Genomic DNA, 24,477 nt, shown 5'->3' with positions numbered 1-24,477 from the left:
ATACTGTGTTTCATCATCCACGATCATGTTCAACAAAACATTTGAGTCCATGCTGACCGTCTCCAAAAAAGTTCTGGAATCCTGTTCTGTGCAGTTTTTATTATTTTTTTCAAGTATCAACAAATATAAAACAAAGCTCGTAGACAGCTACAGCTCTCACTCACAGTAATATTAACGGTGCCTTCAGCAATGGCAAGCTTTTCTGCAGTGTTTTTGATGTCCCTCTCTTAGTACCGTGAAGCAGCCGACGCACACGATTCTTCACTGCTCATATGTATACCATAACAAAAATCGTCTTCTAAGAACTCACGACAATTCTCGAACTTTTTTCTCTATATTCAAATAGACGTTATCTGTGCCATCAACACTTGGAAACGGCTCAACTATTTGAATTGACTTTTCTGTCTATTATACTGCACTCAGATTTATTTATAATATGCTGAAATGTGAAGTTTTCGTGCTAAATATGTTTGCGTTCAGGATAATTGCTTTTCGCTATGTTAGTAACGTGTTGCAGGAGATAACACTGTCCAGGTCTATGTCTGAGAGTGTCCGTGAAATAAAGGGATCTTTCTCATAATAGCACAAATACTCTTACGGACATAAAAAAAATCTTTATTATGGGGGTATCCGTTAATGGAGGCTTAACTTTATAAACTACTAGAATATAGTTTCGATAAGTGAAATTTCTTCGCCCTATAAGTTGGACGGCGAGAATCTGAGCATGCAAGATGGCAGCAAGGTTTTCGGCTGCGAAGTTTTGATCACACGGAATTGTGACCCAGAAGTAGGGTTGCCATTCGTCCACGAAAATTGGGGATCGTCATGGAATCGAGGTCTACGTCTCGGCGTCTTCTAAATGTTTCTCGGGATTTCAGCGAAGAAGAAAGGAAGGGAATATTATAGTTCGCTTTTTTCACAGGATTAGGTATATAATTATCAGTGGTGGATCTAGCCCGGGGCCGGTGAACTAGGTCTCCCAGTTTTTTGAGTGACAAAAATAATTTAATCTATTATAGAAAATATTTTTGAAAGTGTATAGTAACTTCATGATATTTCGGCTCTGAGCATTTATTTGTACCTACACCAAAACTATTAGACATTCGTCCACAAAAGGGTACTAACGGTCATATTGATTTCCAGTGGTGTATTTACGATTTTGTTTCGGGGGGCTTTGCTAACTTTCGGGGGGGGCTTTGCCTGAAAATGTGAAAATTCTGCAAGATATTTCAAATACTTTACTATAGTAAGTAAGATTTCGGGGGGGCTTAAGCCCGGAAGCCCCCCTAAATACGCCACTGTTGATTTCATACAATATGTCACTACGAACACAAAATCTAAGGCCTACCGCTCACTGGTAACATTTTGTCGGGCAACTATCTTGTCGTAGAGACCTGCACGGGCCGAATTTTTCGGCCCGAGTCCAATCCAGCCCAAACGTACCTAGGCCCGGCCCAGCCCGGGCCCGAAAAGTTTTGGAGATTTTCGGCCCTAGCCCGGCCCGGCCCGATAAGTTTTTTAAAATTCTTGGCCCAAGCCCGGCCAGGGCCCGATAAATTTTAAAAGTTTTTGCCTCGACCCCGGCCCGATAAATTTTTAAAAAAATTAGCTCGAGCCCCAATCTTTCTTAAAATTTAGTACTAAATTTGATCTAACCCTCAGAAACATTTTCTAAACTCTGGTTCACAATCTGACGCTTGCCTCCCGAATGGTACCATTGCCTCCTAGAACTTTGCCTGTTATCGAGAGAACAAAAACTCCATTCCGTGTAACAAAAATTTAACTTAATTGATTTATAGTGAAAGTGGAGCCGGTAAACAACACAAACTGTAAATAGCTATTGCATTCTTTGTAAAATTTTTCACGGACACACTTCTTCAACGTTTGCCTTTATTCCAATTATCGCTTAACGAAAGTCAATTATTATTAAAGAATTGCAATTGATCGGCCCCAGCCCGGCCCGGCCCAAAGAAATAACAGTGTCGGTCCGCCCAAGCCCGGCCCGGCCCAAAGAAATAACACAGTCGGCCCGCCCAAGCCCGGCCCGTGCAGGTCTTTATCTTGTTGTTCTGGCTAAATGCATTGAGTCTTATGGGAGTCCGCTCACTGAGGCGACGGCGACAGAAAAGTTGCCGAGGTGTCGCCAAGCTCGGCGATGGAACAGTTGCCCAACATCTAAAAATGCATTGAGTCTTTTGGTAGTCCGCTCACTGAGGCGACGGCGACAGAAAAGTTGCCGAGGTACCTCCAAGTAGAAAGGTAAAAAACAAATTTCTACAAGTTTTTTCACGTAACGCTTCGTTCCGTGAGTAGCGCGTGAAAAGCAGTGTTGGCAATAGAAACTAATACATTCTTTGATTAGTGACTAGCAGTGTTGGGCAAATTTCAATTGAATTAACAATTAACAATTAATCTGTAAATTTAACTGTTAATTGCAATTAACAATTGAAATAAGTAATGGTTAATTGTTAATTGCAATTGGCCATTAAAAAGGAGAATCAATTGCAATTGATCAATTGATTGAAAGTAATTGCAGTGGAAAGTAATTGCAATTGAATTCTGTAATTCAATTGCAATTGAAATTAATTGGCAATTGATTCAATTGCAATTGATTTCCACAGCAATTACTTTCAATTGATTGATCAATTGCAATTGATTTTCACTGATTAATTTTCAACACTGTAGTTCAGAGAGGGCGTGGGGCAATGAAAACTTTAGCCACGACCAATTGACTCACCACCCGTCGTGACCCACGACCCACCGTGACCCACTCTGACCCACCACCCATCATAAACCACTCTTACCCACTGTGACCCACAGACCCACCAAAACCAATTGTCATCAACTCTGAGCCATGATTCACGCCTTCTTCTCTACTGACTAAAGAGTTTAAACTTGTAATAAAACAAGCCTATAAAATTATCACTCATTGGAGTTTGAATTTCTACGGTCAATCGCTCAAGCACCGTACTAATACAATAACGGCGGATCTGACCTTTCTAATATAAATAAAATATAGTTTGTTCGTGTGTCTGTCTGTCTATCTTTGTGCGGCCTGTGGACGAGACGAGTGGACCGAAACTTTTCAAAATTTGGTCACGGGTAGCTTGGACTAGGTCCCAGACCAAGAAGAAGAGTTTTTTTTTTTAATTCCTTACTAGGGGGTCTCCAGGGGACGATTATCGGGACCGGCCTGAGGACCAGAAAAGTCGACCGAGAGTTACCAAATTTTGGTCAAAGATACCTTGGTCCAGGTCCCACACCAAGGCAAAGCGTTTTCAACAAAATTCGAACCAGGGGGTCTCAGGGGGGCGTTTACCAGGACATATAAAAGTAGAACGATATCAGTGTCGATTTCATAGTTTTCGCGGTCGCTGAGATCAATGGTGAAACTCCGATCGCATTAACTTCCAAATTCACCGTATTCGGCTGCGGACCGTGGGTCAACGGGAAGGGGATACCGAAACGTAAAAGTAATCCAAAATGACCGATATTAGTGTCAAATCCATGGTTATCGCGGTTGCTCATATCAATGGCGACACTACCATTAGCGATGACTTTTAAATTCATTCACCGTTGTATGCGGGCCTTGGGTCACCAGAGGGGGGAATTCCGAGACATGTAAAAATAATCGAAAATGACCGATATTAATGTCAAATCCATAGTTTTCGGGATAGCTGAGCTCAATGGTGAAACTCAAGACCGCGTTTACTTTCATATTTAGCCCCCATCAGCTAAGAAAGGGGGCATTATAAAGGGGATCACGAGACATGTAAAAATAATCCACAATGACCGATGTCAAATCCGTAGTTTTCGAGGTGGCTGAGATCAATGATGATACTTTCATTAGCGATGATTTTCAAATTTAGCCACCATTGTATGCGGGCCGGGAGTCACCGGGGGTGGGGAATTGCGAGACATGTAAAAATAATGGAAAGTGACCGATATTAGTGTCAAATCCATAGTTTTCGCTGTCGCTGAGATGAATGGTGATACTTCCACAGGCGTTGACTTCCAAATACAGCCCCCATCGGCTGTGGGCCAGAGGCATTCTTTTTTTTTCAAAATTGGAACCAGAGGATTATAGGGACTTTTACCGGCATATGTAAAAGTAGTAGAAAATGGCAGATGTTAGTATCACATTCATAGTTTTCGCGGTATTGGTTGGGGGTTGGTGGGGCCAGAGGAGATTTTTTCACAATACGAACCAAGGGGGTCTGAGGGATGGTTCACCGGGACATGTAAAAGTAGTAGAATTTGTGTCGAATCCATATTTATTGGGGTTGCTCAGACGTATAGTGACACCCCCGATAGTGTATACGTTCAAATTCAGCCCCATTGATATTTTATCTGATCCATGCGAAGAACGGGCATAACAGCTAGTACGAAATGGTAAAGTGTTTGTTATGGAACAAATTACAATGAATTCAATTATATAGATAATAATTATAATTAATAATTGTTTCCTTGTTGAATTATAGATACTTTTCAGTGGAAAACTGAATAAAATTCAAATCAACGTAAAGTAGACCAACGTAAAGGAAAAATGTATAAAATTTTCCATATAATTAAGCTTACAAACTTAAATGAAAATTTAGCTTAATTACATGGACATTTTTTGTGTCGTTTTGTGCGCCTATTTCCTCGTTTTCTACGTCACCGGAAATGGGCCAATGTTATCCTACAAATATGGCGGAACAAGTTAATGCTGTTCCGTCAAGAACGATTTCGAGGTCGTTTCCTTCACATCATCTTGTGCGTGTTTTCTACCGTTTTGTAAGCCTATTTCCACGTTTTGTGAATCAATGGTAGTGGGTCAAAATGGGCATTCAAAGTGGGAAGAAAAATGATCCACTCTCCCACCAGTATCGAATTTCAAGGTCGCTTTTTCGCATTGTTTAGCGCATGTTTTTACCGTTTCTGCGCATATTTTCACGTTTTGTAGGCCAACAAAAGTGGGTCAAAGACGACCTACCAATATGGCAGAAAAAGACATATCCATTCCACTTTCAAGGTCCATTTTGACCCTCTCCCACTGATGCACAAAGCGACACAAATCATGCATAAAAAATGTGAAGAAAACGACCTCGACATTCGATGGTGACGGAACAGCATTATGTTATTCCGCTATACTTGTAGGCCCTTTTGACCCATTTTCGTTTTCGCACTAAAGTGGAAATAGGAGCACAAAACAGTACAAAGCAGGCACTATACGATACGAAAGAAACGACCTCCAAATTCGATAGTGGCGGAACAATGGCTCTATTTCCTCACACATTGATGGACCATTTTGACGCATTTCTGGTGATGCTCAAAACGTGGAAGTAGGTGAACAGAACGGTACAAAATACACACTAAACGATGCGAAAGAACCAACCCCGAAAATCGATAGTGGCGGAACAGTGAGCCATTTAACTCCCACTTTAAAGCCCCGTTTAACTCACCTCGGGTGATGCACAAGACGAGAAATAGGCGCAGAAAACTTAAAAAAAGGGCACTAAACGATGCGAAAGAAACGACCTAGAAATTCGATATTATCGGAACAATGGGTCATTTTGGTCACACTTTGGAGGTCCATTTTGACACACTTCTGGTGACGCGCAAAACGTGGAAATAAGGGCACGAAACGGCACGAAAATTCAGTAGTCGATGCAAAAGGAAGGACCTCGAAATTCGGTAGTGGCGGAGAAGTGGGTCATTTTCGTCCCACCTTCGAGGCCATTTTGACCGTCTTCCAGTGACGCACAAAACGTCGAAATAGGCGCACAAAAGGGTACGCGGTGTGAAATTAACGACCTCGAAATTCGATAGTAGCGGAACTCTTGGTCATTTTCGTCCCATCTTGGAAGCCCATTTTGACCCACTTCCGGTGACGCACAAAACGTGGAAATAAGGGCACGAAACGGCACGACACATTTACTAGTCGATGCGAAAGGAAGAACCTCAAAATTCGGTAGTGGTGGAGCAGTGGGTCAATTTCGTCCCACCTTTGAGGCCCATTTTGACCGTCTTCAAGTGACGCACAAAACGTCGAAATAGACGCACAAAAGGGTACGCGTTGTGAAATTAACGACCTCGAGATTTAATAGTGGCGGAACTCTTGGTCATTTTCGTCCCACCTTGGGGACTCATTTTAACCCACTTCCCATGACGCACAAAACGGAAGTAGACGCACAAAACGGCACAAAACGATGTGAAGGAAACGAACTCGAAATTCATTGGTGGCGGAAGAGCAATAATTTGTTCCGCCATATTTGTAAACCCATTTTGACCCCACTTCCGGTGATGCACAAAATGTGGGAATAGGCGCACAAAGCGACACAACACACGCACAAAAGATGCAAAACAAAGTACCTCGAAATTCGTTGGTGGTGGAACAAGTTAATGACGCTGTGAGCACCAATATGAGTATATACTGTAGTTCTTACCAGGGGGCGCGGTGGGTCAGTGGTAGAACGTTCACCTCCGGTACTTGAGGTCCCTGGTTCGATCCCAGCTCGCGCAGTTTGGACTTTGTGGAGGACAAACACCGTGCTCGTGGATTTTCTCGGGGTTCTCCCGTTTCCTCCCACTTTCTTCATTTCATTCATTTCCCATCATTACCGTCTCCTTTAGCCTAACCGGCATAAGCGTGGGACGTAAAACTAAAGATTTCATATCATTTTTTGTAGTTCTTACCATCAAGGCTGAGAACTGCACGGTCCAATTTTTTAGCCAAAGTAGAAGCCAACTGGAATAGTGATGATGTCAACCGGCCCGGCTCGGTTCAACTGAGCGTACCGCTTGAGCTGGCTTGGTTGGGATTACCCATCAACTGGGCTCAATTGAGCCAATGGCTTGAACCGGCTCGGTAAAGACGAGTTATCGACTCGGCTCGATTGGAGCCAATGGCTCGAATCAGCTCCGTTGAAACGAGTCCATAGGATGGGTTCGAGTTAGCTTAACTAAGCCAATGGCTCGGACCGGCTCGGTTGGGGTAAGCAATCAACTCGGTTCCGTTCGGCTCGTGTGAGCCTTCGGCTCGAGCCTGGCTCGGTTGGATGAGCTGTTGGCTCGGCTCACTTCTCGGTTTGGCTCGATAAGTGAATGAGCTGTGAGCGAGCCGCTTGAGTCGTTGACAACCCTAAACCCGGGTCGAGCAGTTTTAAACATGTTTGGCTGGAGTCCCATAACTTCTAACAATTTTTGGCTCGAGCCCGAATACTTGCTCCTCCTGAACTCAAACCAAGAACCTCGTGACCGATGTCCTTGCCTCCTGAAGATTTCTTGACTACCGAGATCGACAGTTAACTAATTTTTAGTATTTCGATACAAACTGCCTATATTCCATGTTTATACATGTACACGGTGTTATAATAATAATTAGTTATAGTAGTAGTAGTAGTATCATTGATAATTATATTGTCTATGTAGGATACTTGAAGATAGTAGTACTTGGAACTACACAAAGGATTTAGCTCGAATTGGCTCAACTCGACTGGAAACTCGATCCGAATTCGATTCGAGTTGGGGGAAATTTTTCGAGCCGAGATCTCGAGTCGAACTCAAAGATGTCTGCTTCGAGTCGAGTCGAGTTTTAAAGAAAACTCGCTCGAACTCGCTCGTGCTCATTCCTATTGTATGCATGACGGACATATAGAGTTCTTTCGAGGGGGATAGAACCATAAACATAATATATTTAAAAAATACTTAGTTTGACGGCTTTCTTCCCAGGGCGGAAAGGGATGGTAGATATCCAGCATTTTTTATAAGTACCTTATTTGAAATATGTAAAACAGTAACAAGTGGACAATACAATATACACACATCTTCTTATCTTCAGTTTTAATTGCTGATTTCAATTGCAATTAACAATTACAATTAACAATTACAAGTTTCAATTGTCAATTGCAATTAACAATTGAATGTTTCAATTGCACCCTTTGCAATTGACAATTAACAATTAAAAGTTTCAATTGCCTGGTGACCAATTAACAATTAACAATTGACGAAAATTTAATTGCAAATTTTATGATTGAATTCAATTGCAATTGAAATTAATTGTCAATTACAAATTGAAATCAATTGCAATTGAAATCAATTGCAATTGATTTTCAGAGCAATTACTTTCAATTGATTTCAATTGATTTTGCCCAACACTGGTGACTAGCATGTCTTTGATTTCAATTTGTAATTGACAATTAATTTCAATTGCAATTGAAATCAATTGCAATTGATTTTCAGAGCAATTACTTTCAATTGATTTCAATTGATTTTGCCCAACACTGGTGACTAGCATGTCTTTAATTAGTGATAACGACAATGAAAAATTAATTGAAGAAATAGAGAAACGCCCAGCGTTAAAGAAGAAACATAGAGATGCAAAAAGCCGGCTTTTTTGAATCGATGGTTTTTTTTTACATAAAAAGCCGGCTTTTTAGGGAAAAAAACAAGAATTTTGGAAATTTTAGCTTTTTTCATTTTCATGATTTTTCTATCTAAATAGCTTTCTTATAGTATATTCTATAGTTAGATAAGAATTCCATGACCTAAATGCCATATTTCGCTCTAAAATTCACCATCAAGATGGATGGAGCACGTATTTTACGAATTAAAGCTAACATGAAGAATGTAGTATTTGAGGGCAATTTTAGAGGCTATTTAACTTTATTTTAACTTTTGAGTTATCGACATTTTTTTCTTCTCGGAATCATTTCAGTTTGTCATCCCTGTTTCATTTCTAAGAGCTTAGTACTCTAGCTTCTAGCGCAAAAGTTAAACTTACGTTTCTCTATATATCCGTCAAAGCGTAAGTTTTTCAATATATCCGTCAAACCTACTTCCACATTTCTGTTGTACTGTAGCTGTGCAACGATTTAGCAATAATTTTCCGGATACAACCTTGAATACTAATTTATACAAATAATCAGTAGCGGATTTAGAAAAGTAATTTGGGAGGAGTTTCTCTGATTGTTTCGTTTTCTAAAATGTCCTAATTTTATTTGGGAGGAGCTAGAAGTTTATAAGTACAAGCGTAACTAATATTTCGTTTCATTTATATATTATCAATAATCTTCCGGATACAACCTTGAAGATCATTTTGTATTGAGAAATAGTTGCGGATATAGAAAAGTATTTTAGGAGTTTTTTTTTTTTACTAATGTTTAGTTTTTCTTCGTAATTTTTATTTGAAGGGAGCTTAAAGTTTATGAGTAAAGGCATAACTAATAGATATTTCGTTTGTTTTAGACATTCCGTAATTTTGGAGAACAGACTTCAGTCCGAAAGACCGCCCCCCTAACCTTCGCAAAACCGTCACTGCTCGTAATTAGTAATAACGATTTAAAAACAATAAGAATGAAAGTCGGCCAACTCACAGTACACGCACTATTTCTACTTCACAGATGGAATGAAGAAAAGCTTTGTCAGAATGGTCGAATGCTGAGTTGAATCCCGGACTTCCCGATGGAAGCGCAAAAGCTCCACTCAGTCATGTTTGTGCAGTTGTATTTATCTTTACTTAAATATATTCCGTAGTCCTTTTTTTTGTGTGTGTGTGTGGTGGTGGGGTGGGGAGAGTTCCATAATGATATGAAGGGTATGAGCCAAGAACATGGTAACTAACAAATTTTCAATTGCTGAGTTATGCAGCACCAGATAGACAGAAACGCATTCCGCTTCGTTTAATCCTTCATGTATAGTCTTATGTGAAAAATCAGCTTTCCGACTTTCAAAATGGATCGTGCAGCAGAAAATCTCTAATTTCTTAAAATAGTAAAATTTTGGGTTACCATGTTCTTGCCTCACACCCTTCATATGTTGAATCCCTCTTGTTAAAAATTCAGAAATCTTGAGGACTGAGTAAACCGTGATGGTGGTTATATAAAACTGTAGAATTTCAAGAATATACAAAATCAAAAGCTCTAGATGTGCAGCCTTTAAGTGTATCATATAAATCTAAGTATTTCTTTTATGTTCTATTTTAATTTTATTTTGTTCCAAAAAGAGGGTATGGAATATTTTGAAAAATACTACATAGAATTTTGCTAGTTATTTGTGTATTTTTTAAAAGAAGTATTTACTTTTAGGGTTGGCTGGTTTACACCAGCTGTTTTCTTTTCTTTTTTTTTAAGAAAAACTGGTTTAAACCAAAAAATAATAATAATAATAAAAAGAACGAAAAATGCGAATCGTTTGAACTTCATGGTGACTTCATGGTGCGTAGTAACACCAAGGCGAAACAACTTATTTCTGTCAATATGTAATATAAATACATAAAGCAAAATATGTAAATTCAAAAACCTGGTTTAAACAAGAAAGCCTAGTTTAAACTCCCCCCTCAAAAACGGGTTTTTGGCATTTTCAAAAACAACCATGGTTCTTGCCAACCCTGCTTTCTTTTGTATGGAGGAGGTTAAAAAAATCTTATTATATGCATTGGTTAATCCTTTGGAATTCATAATGTAAATATATTGAGAAGTAAAACTTTGCGAAATATCTTTTCCAAATTCATGGTTTATTTTCAAGGTTTTATATTATTACCGGCATCAATCACCAATTAAATGACTTTTTGTGTTATAGAGAAGCAAAACAAAATCTGGTTTATCAATTTAAAGCAGAATTTTGAAAAAAGCCCAAAATTTCCCAAGCAAAAAAGGGAAACAGAAAAAACCGAGTTTTTTTTCAAAAAAGCCGTTTTTTTTCGAGCCTTTGCATCTCTAAAGAAATATACTGTATATAAAGAAGAACTTGTGGAAGGAAGTGTGTTTCGCTGTTACAAGAAACTAGAATGAGCGTTCCAGCCAAGAAAAAATAAAATAGGTAGGTATATACATTATTCATTAATGACATATCGCTGTCATACTACACACTACTACTTTCATTAATTTCCCAAAACTAGAAAAAATACAGATAAAATTATCATTCTCGATTTTCTTTCCATTTCAAATATAAAAAAAGAAAAGCTGTACAGTGTAAAAATGGCCGATTTTAAAACGTGAAAAATACGCGGGAAGAACGAAGAAAGCCTATTTTTATTTTATGGCTATACGTAGAACTTCTGAGAGTACAGTTACGGTACAGAGTTGTCGGATTGCCGCTTTTGTTAGTTTCGTTCTGTTAGTTATGTCAAGTCGTTTTATATTTTCGTTATTCTTGTTATGTTTTGATTCGAATAGTTCTTCCCATTCGTATTAGCTTGCACAATGCTAATAAATTAGTTTTTAATCTTGCTACTTATTGACACTCAGGGACGTCATTTAGGGGGGAAGGAGGGGGCAATTGCCTCCCCAAGACTTTGAGAAATATATATACTTTAATCGATTGTCTGTCGGTGGTGCTCTTGCCCCCTCAAGCGAAATCTGAAATGACCCCCTGTTGACGCTACCTTCCAAAGTTTGATAGCATGGCGTAATTAGGATAATTTGCTGGGGAGTCATGGCCTCTTACCTCTAAAAATTGCAAGAACATTTTAGAAGATCTTGTTATAATAATGTTATATATGTCGTCCCCGCCCTCATTGTTAATCTCTTCAAATTATTTAGTTCCGCATTGTTAGTTCCACTCAAGACTTGTTTGAACTTATAGACTTTTAACACGCCCGAAAACCTATGCACGCTAATTCCGTGTGAATCGATTAAAAAAAAAAAAAAAAATCATGCAAATGGTAAAGGTGCCCACGATAGGGTACATGTCTAATAGACCTTTCATACTAATTAAAAAAGAATGTAATCTTCGAGTTTTACATCCCACATTTATGCCGGTTAGGCTAAAGGAGACGGTGATCATGAGAAATGAATAAAACGGTGAAATGAAGAAAGCGGGAGGAAACGGAAGAACCCCGAGAAACCCCCCACAAGCACGGTGTTTGTCTACCACCCATACTAATTTGAGGACGCTCAATCCGTCCAATTTTGAGATTATTTTTCTCGAGACCCCATAGGTCTAAATGGATATGTTAAGAAAATAGTTCTATTAGATTGACCGTCTTGAAATTAGTAGAAAAGGAGGACTTTGAAATTTGTCCAAGCAGGTCTTATTTCACTTATTTAAATTTATTTATTTAACCATTGGAATGGGCTGTAGTTTTTTTAAATGCCCGAAACCAGCGATTATGTGAACTGTTCCGGTTGCCGATTATGTAAATTGCGACATCAAATGCTCGGCAATTTTTTTCTTGCCGTACCAGTGAGTGAGGATGTGGCAAAAAAACTGTTTTGTCTCCGTGAAGTTGCTGACTGCAGGCGACAGCGTTGAGATAGTTGCGCAACTGTTTTGTCGCCAGTGAGCGTTAGGCCTAACGGGATTCGGGTTCTCAGTATTATGAGCAACTGTGGTTCAAGAAAATTGATTTCATCGTTACTTAGGTAGTCATCAAGAGAGGTCGATTGTATGGGAGGGGTCATGCAACCTTGATTTTTCCCTTTAAAAATAAGACGTGTCAATGATTAAAATGTCGTTATACTCTTCAAAAAATGTTTTTCGATATAGGATTTAGGATTTAGATTTCTGGACATTCGGCATCTAAAACCATTTAGCCCGTCACGTTTGAGGGATTACATCCCTCGGCGAACATACTTTCCGGGGAAGGGAAGGAAGAAAGGATTAGGGAAGAAGGACGTGGCCTGGGACCTATAAGTAAAGCACCACACCGGCATTTGCCTGATATGAATGAGGGAAATCTCATTCAAGTTGGCTGGTCTGAAAAAGCGTTTACACTTTTTCGAACGAGTGCTTCCACTGGGTTTGAAATCCGGGTCTTTGAGTGGGTTGGGTGAAGATAATAGTATCACATTTTCTATCTTTCGAGTAAAATGGAAAAGAAGATTTAATAGTACGAACGCAAAGCTTTCTCTACTGTCTGCTGGCACATTTGTGAAAATACCTACATATTCTTCTGTGGTTGGATCACAACCTATTCCACCTAATAACCCAATTTCACCGAAAGTAGTGCTGATTATTTTGTTCGCCCGAGTCGTTCATATATCCTTGAAACAAATACCTTACATTGAACACAAAATTGAACTAGCATTCGTTTAGCGATTTTGATCTATTCTCTCGCAATAATAGTAAAATGATGATAGCACCATTATTACATGAAGATCGGTATAAGAATCCACTATCAAGTTATAATTTAAATTCAGCTAGAGTTTTCGCATCCTAATCATAAACGAAGAGAAAAATACATTGGTGAGATTTAAGTAAATTTATATTTTGTATTATATAATATCTATATTACAAATGATAACAGAAATGAAATATGTTTGCAATGGAATAGCGTAATTCAGATTTTGTTTTACATGTACAAATCTCATTATTTCTTCTATTGTAATATTTTTCAATAGCGAACATTTTATCAATATTGAGATAAAGGTTCTTCGTAATATTAACAAAATTAATTACATGGGAAGAGTCGGAAGCATACACTGCCATTCATTTAAAACCAAAACACTGAAGGCGTCCTGAAAGGAAATTATTCCCTTTGTTATGGAAATGTCGGAAATAGGAAGTAATTAGTACATTCATATTTTGTCTGAGACAATTACATTGTATAGAGAGAATACTTGATGGTAATAAAGTGCAAACAAGAGGGTCTTTGCTCTTTCTCTCCTGTTATAACGTATGAGCTAGTATTTCATTCTCTCACCAGAAGACGGAAAATACTAATTAATTCTAATAATATTTTGTTAATTACAGCACTTTAGTGTACCCTGTATTTAAAGCATCTCTTGATATCATTACAATGTTGATTTCTCATCTGAAGTGTTTACAAGGATAGTAGTAATGCCTCAATATTATCTATGACACAAACAATTATACAGAAAGGTAATTAGAGTCAGTAATGTCATGGACTCGATGTATATCACATATCGTCTCCATGGGATCCTTCCCTTTAACAAAATATTAAGCTACAATATTCTGGCAGAGTAAATAGTATACATAGAACACATGAGCAACTGGATGATATATACCTGGTTAGTAGCACGTAGCGTCCCATTTGCCTTGATGTGGCGGCGATGTACCATGAACTCCAGAAAAAAACGGAAGCGTTGGGGATCCATGCTTATCCATGATTATTGCATAGAGTCCCAAAATCCAATAAGATAGGTGGGAATAGAGTCTGGAACACATTCATCCTTCTCTGAAGCACCCTAGATGTACTCAATCAGATTGAGATTGAGACTGTTCGGGGGCCAGGGGAAAAATTACATATCCCTGAAGAGCTGATCGAGTCAGCCAGCCACAATTCGGAGATGCTTGAGGCAAACAATAGGACGAACATGATTTGTCAACAGTTTTCTGTAATATTCGCGGTGAGAGACGTCAAACACACCAGGAGTTCCATTTCATTAGATCTGAACATTTCTCATACGAAGATACTTCCACCACCAGCCTGGACGTACAAAGTGGGATTCATTGATTCATGTGATTAACAACGCACTCGTACTTGGTGATCGGCATGTATGAACTTGTACCTCAACCCACTTCTTCAGGCGAATCTTTCCAACGCTTCTAGCGTAAAAGGGCGATAACTCTTCCTCCAAGTCAGTTATTATGCCTTGAAACTCTCATGGGACGCTTCTATGCCCCATGGCAAGATGTTTGTGGATCATATGGCTACTCACACGTCGTTGTTTTCAGCAATGAATGACCGACGACCGACGAGTGACCGACTGCACTATTGCTCCGAGCTACCCGACAGCCACTCCTATCATCAACGTAATGTACACCACAACACTTGACCTTGCCGGTTTGACCGAATCTACGTGCTCAGTATACACTCTTTATACGGTGGTCCTTGGAAAGTCAAGTGCTTGAATGGCTAAACAGATGGAGTGGCCCATACATTTGGCAATGGCAATGGCAATGTTGGCGCGATCAAATGCCCCGAGGTCCCATTCTGTATTCTATTGTTACACATACAACCCGTGAAAGTTTGATGTTCTCACTGTTACATGACACGTCCTGTCGTTACGTTTTCCAGACCGAGCATAGTGCCACTTTTCCAGAACGGTTGCCATCTCAGATTCAATTGCTCGTGAGTGTATATATAGGAATAGCCTATAAATTATTGTAGATTCCCGACTACTAATTATTGTACACAATAAATCGAAAGTTCTCAATTGCTGTTTAGAAGACCTAAATTAACCAGTTTATTTCAGAAACGGAACAGATAATGTACTCTGAGTTCTTATCTTAAAAATAATCCAAGAGTCTACTTGTCAGGTTCTTTCTGCAACTTGGTTGCTCACTTGAAATCATGTAATATAAGACGTTTCAGTAACTAGTTGTTTTTGTTAGATTAACGTATGCGTTATAGCTCTAAAGTTTCAAAGTTTATAAACACAGAAAAACAAAATATCCATTGTTAGTTTTAGTAAATAAATTGTACATTAATTTGTGTAAGCAGTAACGAACTGGAACAATTTTTATGTTGGAAAGTACTACTGCCGTATTTTAAAAGCAGATTTTAACGAAATATGAAGGAAAACGACCCATTTCTCTCGGTGTGGCACAGTAGATATACAAATTCTAAAAATCAGAGAGTGTTGAGACAGACACACGAAACGACAGACATATCATAAATAACAATGACCCTAACGGAAATTCCAAACGTACCACAAATTATCTATGATTAAGGTGGTGTCAAGTAATTATCCATAGCACTACCTTTTGTATGTATACACGACTCCAAAAGTGCATTGCCACCTGCAATTCTCCCTTCCCTGCAATAGTAGGCTACCCAAAAAGCTCGGAAGTTGTGTTCGTTGAGAGTTCGAGAGGCATTGGACCAAACCTCAATTTTGTTACAAATATATCAGTGTGGCAAACTGCAAATAAGAGAATAAAATAAATTGTTAAGAATAACGATTTTATTATTGTGAAGGCAAAAGATGACATAAAAAGTTACAAAATAATCTTACTTAAGGAGTTCAAAGAATATGAATGGCAAGAAATAGATATCAGAGAAAAGCATTTCTCTCCTTTCCCCCCCAAAAAAAATATATATCGTAGAAAAAGAAAAAAGTTACATAAAGTACATGTTTAATATAAACGTCTAACAGCAAAAACAAACATTCACTCGAAACAGAAAGAGAGACAAACACAGAATGAAAGACACCAATGGCATACCTGACTTCAGGGCCTCCCACGCAAGATAAAGCGAAAGAACCATAGTTGAAAACGAAATAATAATAATAATAATAATAATAATAATAATAATAATAATAATAATAATAATAATAACTATTATTATTATTATTATTATTATTATTATTATTATTATTATTATTATTATTATTATTATTATTATTATTATTATTATTATTATGAAAAACTCGTTTCCTTTTCAAAATCTCTGACTATGCCTAAGAACATGTGTGCATATAGCGGTCATGTGTGCTCCTTTTGTCAACGAGCGGTCCCAAAGGCCAAAAGGAATGGAAATCTCCGAGAGAGAGAGAGAGAGAGAGAGGGGGGGGGAATAGAAAACCTTTCTTATGATAAATTCTAGGTCAGAGTTCGAAGCACTTGCTTTACACAGGTGCCTTTTTGTTTCTCTTTTCCGGGAACAGGAAAGTTCTGGCGGCTAAGAAATTATATTATGTAATATTGCGAATTTGCGAGTGAATTTATTAATAAAAATCATCTTTAGAAAGTAATAAAAAATCATCTTTAGAAGACGTTATTGTAAAACGTTTTATTTCTTCATCCATTGCAAGTCTTCGGGGACCTCATATACTTCGCCCTCCCCCAATGTCGATAACGAAATTTCAGGATGATATATCGATGTCTATATATTTGGCATATCGAATGTTTATATATGAGAATATCGATATCGGTATATTGAGATATCGCACAGGCGTAGATCAGAGAAATGATGCTTGAAATATATTGGAATCAACAATCAAACTCTAAACATGTTCTTCCATTTCTTGGTCCAATCTTGAGGGGGAAGGGTGTGAAACCGAATAAAAATTTTAAGCCAAAAATGTGTTAAAATAAGATTAGTTATACTACTCCCTTAATAGAATACTATTAATAGAAAACTATTACTGTAATTTACCTGTTATTTCTGTTTCTGATTGTCGTCGCAAATCGGCTACAGTACAGGAACCTAGCCAAGGGAGGGTGGGTCCTGGCATCCACACCCCTTCGAAGAAAGAAATTAAAAATTAAGGAATGATGAAACAAAAAAGAACTTGAAAATGACGAATCAGCGTTAAGAAGTTTTTGACAAGTGTTTTACTGTGTGTTTCAAATGATAAGTCACATAAGCAGTAGTCAATGATATGCAAACTTGAGCATGACGTTCCCGACATGTGTCCTTCTCATTGTTTCCTCACCACTCCAGCCTTATGAGGAACGCATTACCCGAATTACTTGGAATACGTGGTGATGAATGAGCGGGATATCCTGGAAAAGTCAGGGAGTTTGAAATTTTTAGAAAAGATACAGAATTTTCAGACTGTCTGCTACTACCAGAGAAGTTTCAAGCTTTCGAAAACATAATGCCGTTCTCTAATAGTGTGGACATTTTTTATAATAATTTTTCGTCATCGCTTCTCTGCAATATCAAACATGTTATTTCAGGAAGTTTTCTACTACTCGTCTAACTTGTCATTTTTAACAGATAGAAGTTGGCGGAAAGAAATTTTTGTTAACGTCTGATTCAACAGAGAAAGGAGAGCAGAGTTTGTAAAATATTTGGTAAGACATTTTTGAATATGTACTTTTTATAATAGTGGATATACTTTTTATAATAGTTGAGGTCATAATAAAAGGTAAATTGTTATATTTGAATGAACGGAGTAAGGAACGTAGATATTGTAAAATCTTTCTCGATAGTTTTTTATATTCATTCACTCCAGATTTCTTCATAGTTTGTTATTAGAATACTTATCAACATATGCTCATTTTATTGTCCTAGCAAACCAATACACGGTATGTTACCAGTAAAACAGATTAGATTGACCGAGCACCTGGTGTGATAACCACAGTATTTCATGTCACGCCCTGCTCCCTCACCATTACGAAATCCTGGCTAAACGAAACAATATATGTTGCCACTAAAATAGGTTAGAATGATAGAGCCCCTGGTCTGATAATCAGAGTATCTCATGTCACGAACACACCCATTACGAAATTCTGACTACGTGCCTACTACATTACACATACTTTACATAGCATAGCAATACACTCTATAAAGTTTCGCAATGATGCAAACCGGAAGATGAATTTCCTGTGATATTAAAGTGGAATGTTCTACAAAAAAATTAATATTCATTGTCCACATTACTATCAGAACTTTTGCCACGGATTGAGAGCTACAACACTAATAGAACTAGAAATTAGAGATTTCATTATTTTTTTCTAGCAGACTAAAATACTTTTGCTAAGTTGCCATTTCTTTTAATAATAAGCCCCCTATCCCGAGCTAATTCTGGCTGGGAACCTGCTTTTTAGGGATGAGCATAGGGAAGTTGAAGAGAGTTTTATTTGAAACTTGACTCGACTCGAAAAATTTTCTCCAACTGAAGTCGAGCCTATTCAAAGCAAAGCAAATATTGGATGTAGTTTTAAGTATTCTATAAAAAAAACATGAGAACTTGAGGGACAATAATAATAATAATAATAATAATAATAATAATAATAATAATAATAATAATACGTTCTTTTATTTTTCAACGAACTTAAAAAGTTCGTTATTGAATTCTCTATGCCTGTGTGTCTGTCTGTTATTTCGGATTTCTTCAATTTTGAACCCTGCATTCGATAAACCATCAAAAACTATCAGAGAAAGTAATTAAATTTTTGGCGACACTCTTACCGTTCCCGAGATATTGGCAAAAAGAAAATGGCTGATTTCCGGAGATTTAAGGAGACATATCTCGGGAACCATAAGTTGTAGAGAGATCATATTGGTCTTTATCAATATCTAAAGGCATGGTAAAAATTCTTTTACCAAAACGTAACCGGTGGCCACTGTTGAACTCGCCACTAGTTTGGCCAATGGCCAGTTGGCTAGTGGATCGGTACCCAAATGTTCACCGTCCTCTTAGGTGTTGATTAACACCAATATCATCTCACTATGACTTACCGTTCCCGTTATACTGGCAAAAAAATGGAAAGTTTCTAGATATTCAAGGAGCCACAGCTCGGGAACCATAAGTTGTAGAGAGATTATATTGATGTTGATCAATGCCTAAGAGGATGAAAATATTTTCTCACCAAATAGTAACAAGTTTCCACTGTTCAATTGGCGACTGATTTGGCCAGTGGCCAGTTGGATGGTGGCCATCAATTAATATCGGTACAAAAATGTTTACAATCCTCTTAGGTATTCATTATCACCAATATCATCTCTCTATGACTTACCGTTCTCGTGATATTGGCCAAAAGATAATTCCGATTTTGGGAGATTTAAGGAGGCAAGTCTCGGGAACCGTATGTCACAAAGAGATCATAGTCACATAGATCAACACATTAATTGTTGATCAATACCTAAGATAATGGTGAACATTTTGGTAGCGAATAGTAACCGGTGGCCACTGGTTAACTGTCTACTGGCAAACTGGCCACAAATCTCCAGATATTGGCCAAAATATAGGATTTCTGGATATTTAAACAGCCATATTTCGAGAACTGTATAGAGTGATGATATTTTGCGAATTTTTGGGAGAAAGAAAAGAAAGTGCAGATAAAATTGTTTACTTTTACATCTAGGAACAATCACAGTTATATTTACCGCTCCATCTCTCCATTCTTTCTAAGTTCATTTTGGCAATGCACTTGGCGCATTCTCAACTGGTTTATCTTTGTTACTGTTTCTTTCATATATCCTCCTATCTTTTTTGGTTTCTATTATAACACGGAGTATAAACATGAAAGATGGACTGTTTTTTTCTGTGAATACTAAGGAGTACAGTATTTGTTTACTAGTTAAATGCTCACCGAAGTCTTGGAGACAAAAATGTCATTCACGAGGTTACCGGTTTGAGTTCCGAAGAAGCATGTATTCAAACTTGTGCCAAAAATGGTTAAAAATTATCTTGCGCCGGCCATACAGGTTAAAACTAGTGATGTGAGGTGGAAACTTTTTCGGAAAATTTTCCGCTATATTTTTCCGGAAAATTTTCCGTTCTGAAAAAATGTCAGCAATCAAGTAACAATTCCTCAGTGATCATAAAATTTATTAAACTCATGTTTAGAAATGATAAAAAGTGAAAGGTCGTTTAAAGAATCTGAAAATCTTCATGGCCTAGACAATTTTCAGTACTATGTAGAACAAGTGAAACAATTTTTCACGAATCGAAAAATTGTCTGTCCTGCATGGAAAAATTGAAAAACATTATGTGTCGGAAAATTTTCATCATTTTGAAGCAAAAAGTAAATCGGAAAGTTTTATTGCTCTGTGGAAACAAGTGAAAGAAATTTTCATAGATCGGAAAATTTTCAATGGGATGTAGAAACAAGTAGAAAAAAACCTTTTTGTAAGCTGGACAATTTTGGATATTATGTATAGTGATATTAGGTGGAAATTGTTCCACTATATTTAAGTGAACATTGAAGTACAAAGTTGAATTCCTGCAGAGTAAAGTTAGTCAGCAAAATTTTCCAATTAGCTTCGGGAACCGGAAAATTTTAATATTTCAAGTTGGGAAGTAAAAATTTACATAGTGCCTCTCTCTCTCTCTACCTCTGCGAGTTCCTTTGTTGCTAAACGATTAGCATACGCACCTTTGACATGGGAGACCTGGCGGGAGCTCATGTTGTTTGGATTCTACGCTAATCAATAGGTAACGTCTCATATAGCCTAGCTGCTGAAAGGGACATTAAACTCAAAATCAACTTAATTCAACTCTCTCTATCTATCTCTCTGTGTGTGTAAAGCGTAGGGAACATACATCGAGTTCGTAGAGTAGAAATCTTCCATTCTGTTATTTAAAATTTAAATTTATTAAAAGTGATGAATATTTTAGGATTCATAAAAACATTCTCTACTTATTCCTACAAAATTGTTTAGCCGTAAAATTTATTGGTAATAAATATTGTCTTAAAAAGTTTCATGAAGAGAAAATCTAACGATTCTTCATTTCTTCAAAAAGGTTTCAAAAACTTCAATGCGTTCTTCCCTCAGAATCCATCTTTGGTCTCACAAAATTATGTTTCGTCAGTTTAATACGCGTAAAACGAAGTTTCCTCATAGCTTTACAACTTTTCTAGATTTACATACTGCAGCATTTATAAATAAGTAGAGATAATATAAAGTGCCTACTGTAAATTTTTGACTACCCAAAACTTGGATTTAAGTAACTCATGAAAACAAATAATTACCATTTTCTGAAAAAATATTTATTCATATATTCATTCAGAAGAGAAGGTGAAATATAACTAATAAGGAAGCTGATTTGTGTAGTTGTTATTTCAATAAAATAACAAAAGAAACGTAAAAAGCTGCACTGTTACCTTGCGTTCTGAAAGCAACAAGAAATTTCATTTTAATTTACAAAATAAAAACTGTATATCTTTTTTATAGATATGTACACTCTGTAAAGAAAAAATAGCGACACCTCAATTCTCAAGGTAACTTACACAGAAAACCATAGTTACAGCCGGCTAGAAGAGAAATAGAAGGAAATTATGAGTGTGATAATTCATTTCCATTATTTGTGACACGTATGGTGTACAATGGCGCTTACTAATTATTTATGTATCAGTAATATTCTCTCCAGATGGCACCTGAGAGCGTCTCGTAAATTATTGGGATGAGAATTCTGCATTGCATTTGTGATGTGTAAGCCCAGGTAATTAGCATTTTGTGATTGTTCTATGCTTTGTAATTGTTTGAACAGTGTCAAGTGGCAATATTGTTGTTGTGCAGTGTTGTTTTTGTATGAAATTGTTGCTACATGTGAACTGTAAACAAGTATGATTGGTAAGAAATGTGACTTGTCGTCACGTGAACAAGACATACTTTTTGCTTTGCACAGCTAAGCAACTAAGGGAGATGGCTGGAATACTCAGAATTTACCATTCGACGATAGAAAGAGTAATTCACAAGCAAAAATAGTATAAGAAATCATCCCTTCGTCAACAATGTAATAGAAAAAAGAAAGCATCACCCAGAGCTGATCGCCAAATAAAATCAATGGCACTACAGAATTAAGGAATGACTTCCCCAAAAATCGTTTTAATCTTGGAACTGCAGTCAGTCGTACGACTGTATTGTCTTAACTGTATGAGGAGGATATTACGAAGAAAAAACCGCCTGGAAAGTCGAAACTAACAAAAGCACTTAAGACTTCAACACGTACGTTTGTGAGGCGATATGCTACTTGGACTTATGACAACTGGAAGCATGTTGTTTTCTCCGTTGAAAAAGGTTTAGAATAGTTGGAAACGATAGTGGTGTGAAGTTGTGGATACGAATGAGCGAGAAACTTGATACGGATTTTGTTTAAGAGATGCAAATATTCAGTTACTGAGTGATTGTATGGGCTTGCTTCACTGTCAAAGACGTCAGAACAATGGATATATGTGAAGAGTCATTTGATGTACAGAAATGTCTTCAAATTCTGGTACGTAAAATTCTTCAAACAGCTAAAGATAACTTTCCTGAAGAAGATATGGACTACTTCATTTTCCAGGACGTAAATGCTTCACGTCAATGAACGAAAATCGTCAATACGTGGTGCAAGAATATGACTATTCAAAGACTCATGTGGCCTCGAAACTCACCTGACATGAATCCAATTGTAAAGTTTGGGTCGATATGAGCAGAAGACTCAATAGACAACTATCTCGGATAGAATGGAACTCACGGAACAGATAATCCGGGAGTGATTCCATAAAATCAAGGTTGCATTTTGCAATAGCCTTGTCACCAAAAGGCCTCGACGATTCTTCTGCAAGCCCATGGTCCACATACGAAATCTAGTTTGATGTATTGTACCTCTCAATGTTCGTATACAATATGTCTTACTCATAAGAAATTACATTTTTTGTTTTGTGCTATTATTGTTGATTTTTCATACTTTTATGTATAATTCTTCCCACAGCCATTTTTGCTGAAAACACACATAGCTACTAATATATGCATATAAATTCATTATATGCATATAAAAAAACCTGAAATTGCGGCGCAAGTATTAAGAATGAACTGCTCATTAAGAATATGCATCGTAATATTATCAGCAATTCATGTAAAAACTCATATTGGTTAATGTATGTTGTGAAAACTATGTCCGAGCGGGTGTCGCTATTTTTTCTTTACAGAGTGTACTTGTTCTATCGAATTGGTATTATTTCTAATACATTGTTATACATAATAATGGTAGCTTTACAATACAAATATCTGCTCTAAGATGTTGATTATACAAAATGAAATTATGAATTACGACGTTAAACACAATAAAATCAAAGCATTTCTTTTTATTTTCTGTTACAGAAATAATCTTCATAAGTAACTTTTATGTAGTTATTTCATTACATACGCAGGCCTATATGTGAAGAAAAAGTGGAATTTTCTGGTTTTGAAATATTTGATAAATTGAAAAAGGTTTCGTTTCGATTTCTTGTTACATTTTAAGTGCTGGAATGGGATATTTGTTCTCTACGAACTCCATGTATGTTTCCTGCACTTTACACACACACACAGACAGACAGAGAGAGAGAGAGAGAGAGAGAGAGAGAGAGAGAGAGAGAGAGAGAGAGAAACACTGTGTAAATTTTTACTTCCCAACTTGAAATATTAGAAAATTTTCCAGTTCCCGAAAGGTAATTGGAAAATTTTAATTTGTTGCTGTCTAACTTTCTTCTACAGGAATTGAATTTTATAGGAATAAATATAATGGAAAATTTTCCACCTAATATCACTAGCCCTATACATAATATCTAAAATATTCCGGCTTATGAAATAATTTTCCACTTGTTTCTACATCGCAATCAAAATTTTCCCATCTGTGAAAATTCCTTTTACTTGTTTCTACAGAACAATAAAACTTTCGGATTCGCAAAAAGTTGTTTTACTTTTTGCTTCAAAATGATGAAAATTTTCCGACACATAATGTTTATCAATTTTTCCATACAGGACAGATAATTTTTGGACTCATGAAAATTTTTTTCACTTGTTCCTACATAGTACTGAAAATTGTCTAAGCCATTAAAATTTTCAGATTCTTTAAACGATCATTCAATTTTTAACATTTTTATACATGAATTCAATAAATTTTATAATCACTGAGGTATTGTTACTTGATCACTGATATTTTTTTAGACCGGAAACTTTTCCGGGAAAATATAGAAGAAAACTTTCCACATCACATCACGGCTAAACAACGATGTAGGAATAAGTGGATCATGTTTTCATGAATTGGAAAATTTTCCAAAAATTTTCATCACTGGTAAAAACCTGTTCGGCCCGAGTTGGACTTCGGCTTGGGCTACCTCTCTGCCTTGATACTAACGTAAGTAAATACTGATATTCACGTACATAAG

The sequence above is a fragment of the Thermobia domestica genome, chromosome 2 (assembly GCF_964235325.1).
Source record: "Thermobia domestica chromosome 2, izTheDome1.hap1.1, whole genome shotgun sequence".
NCBI classification, from domain to species: Eukaryota; Metazoa; Arthropoda; class Insecta; order Zygentoma; family Lepismatidae; genus Thermobia; species Thermobia domestica.
Note: the sequence above shows the minus strand (reverse complement) of the source record.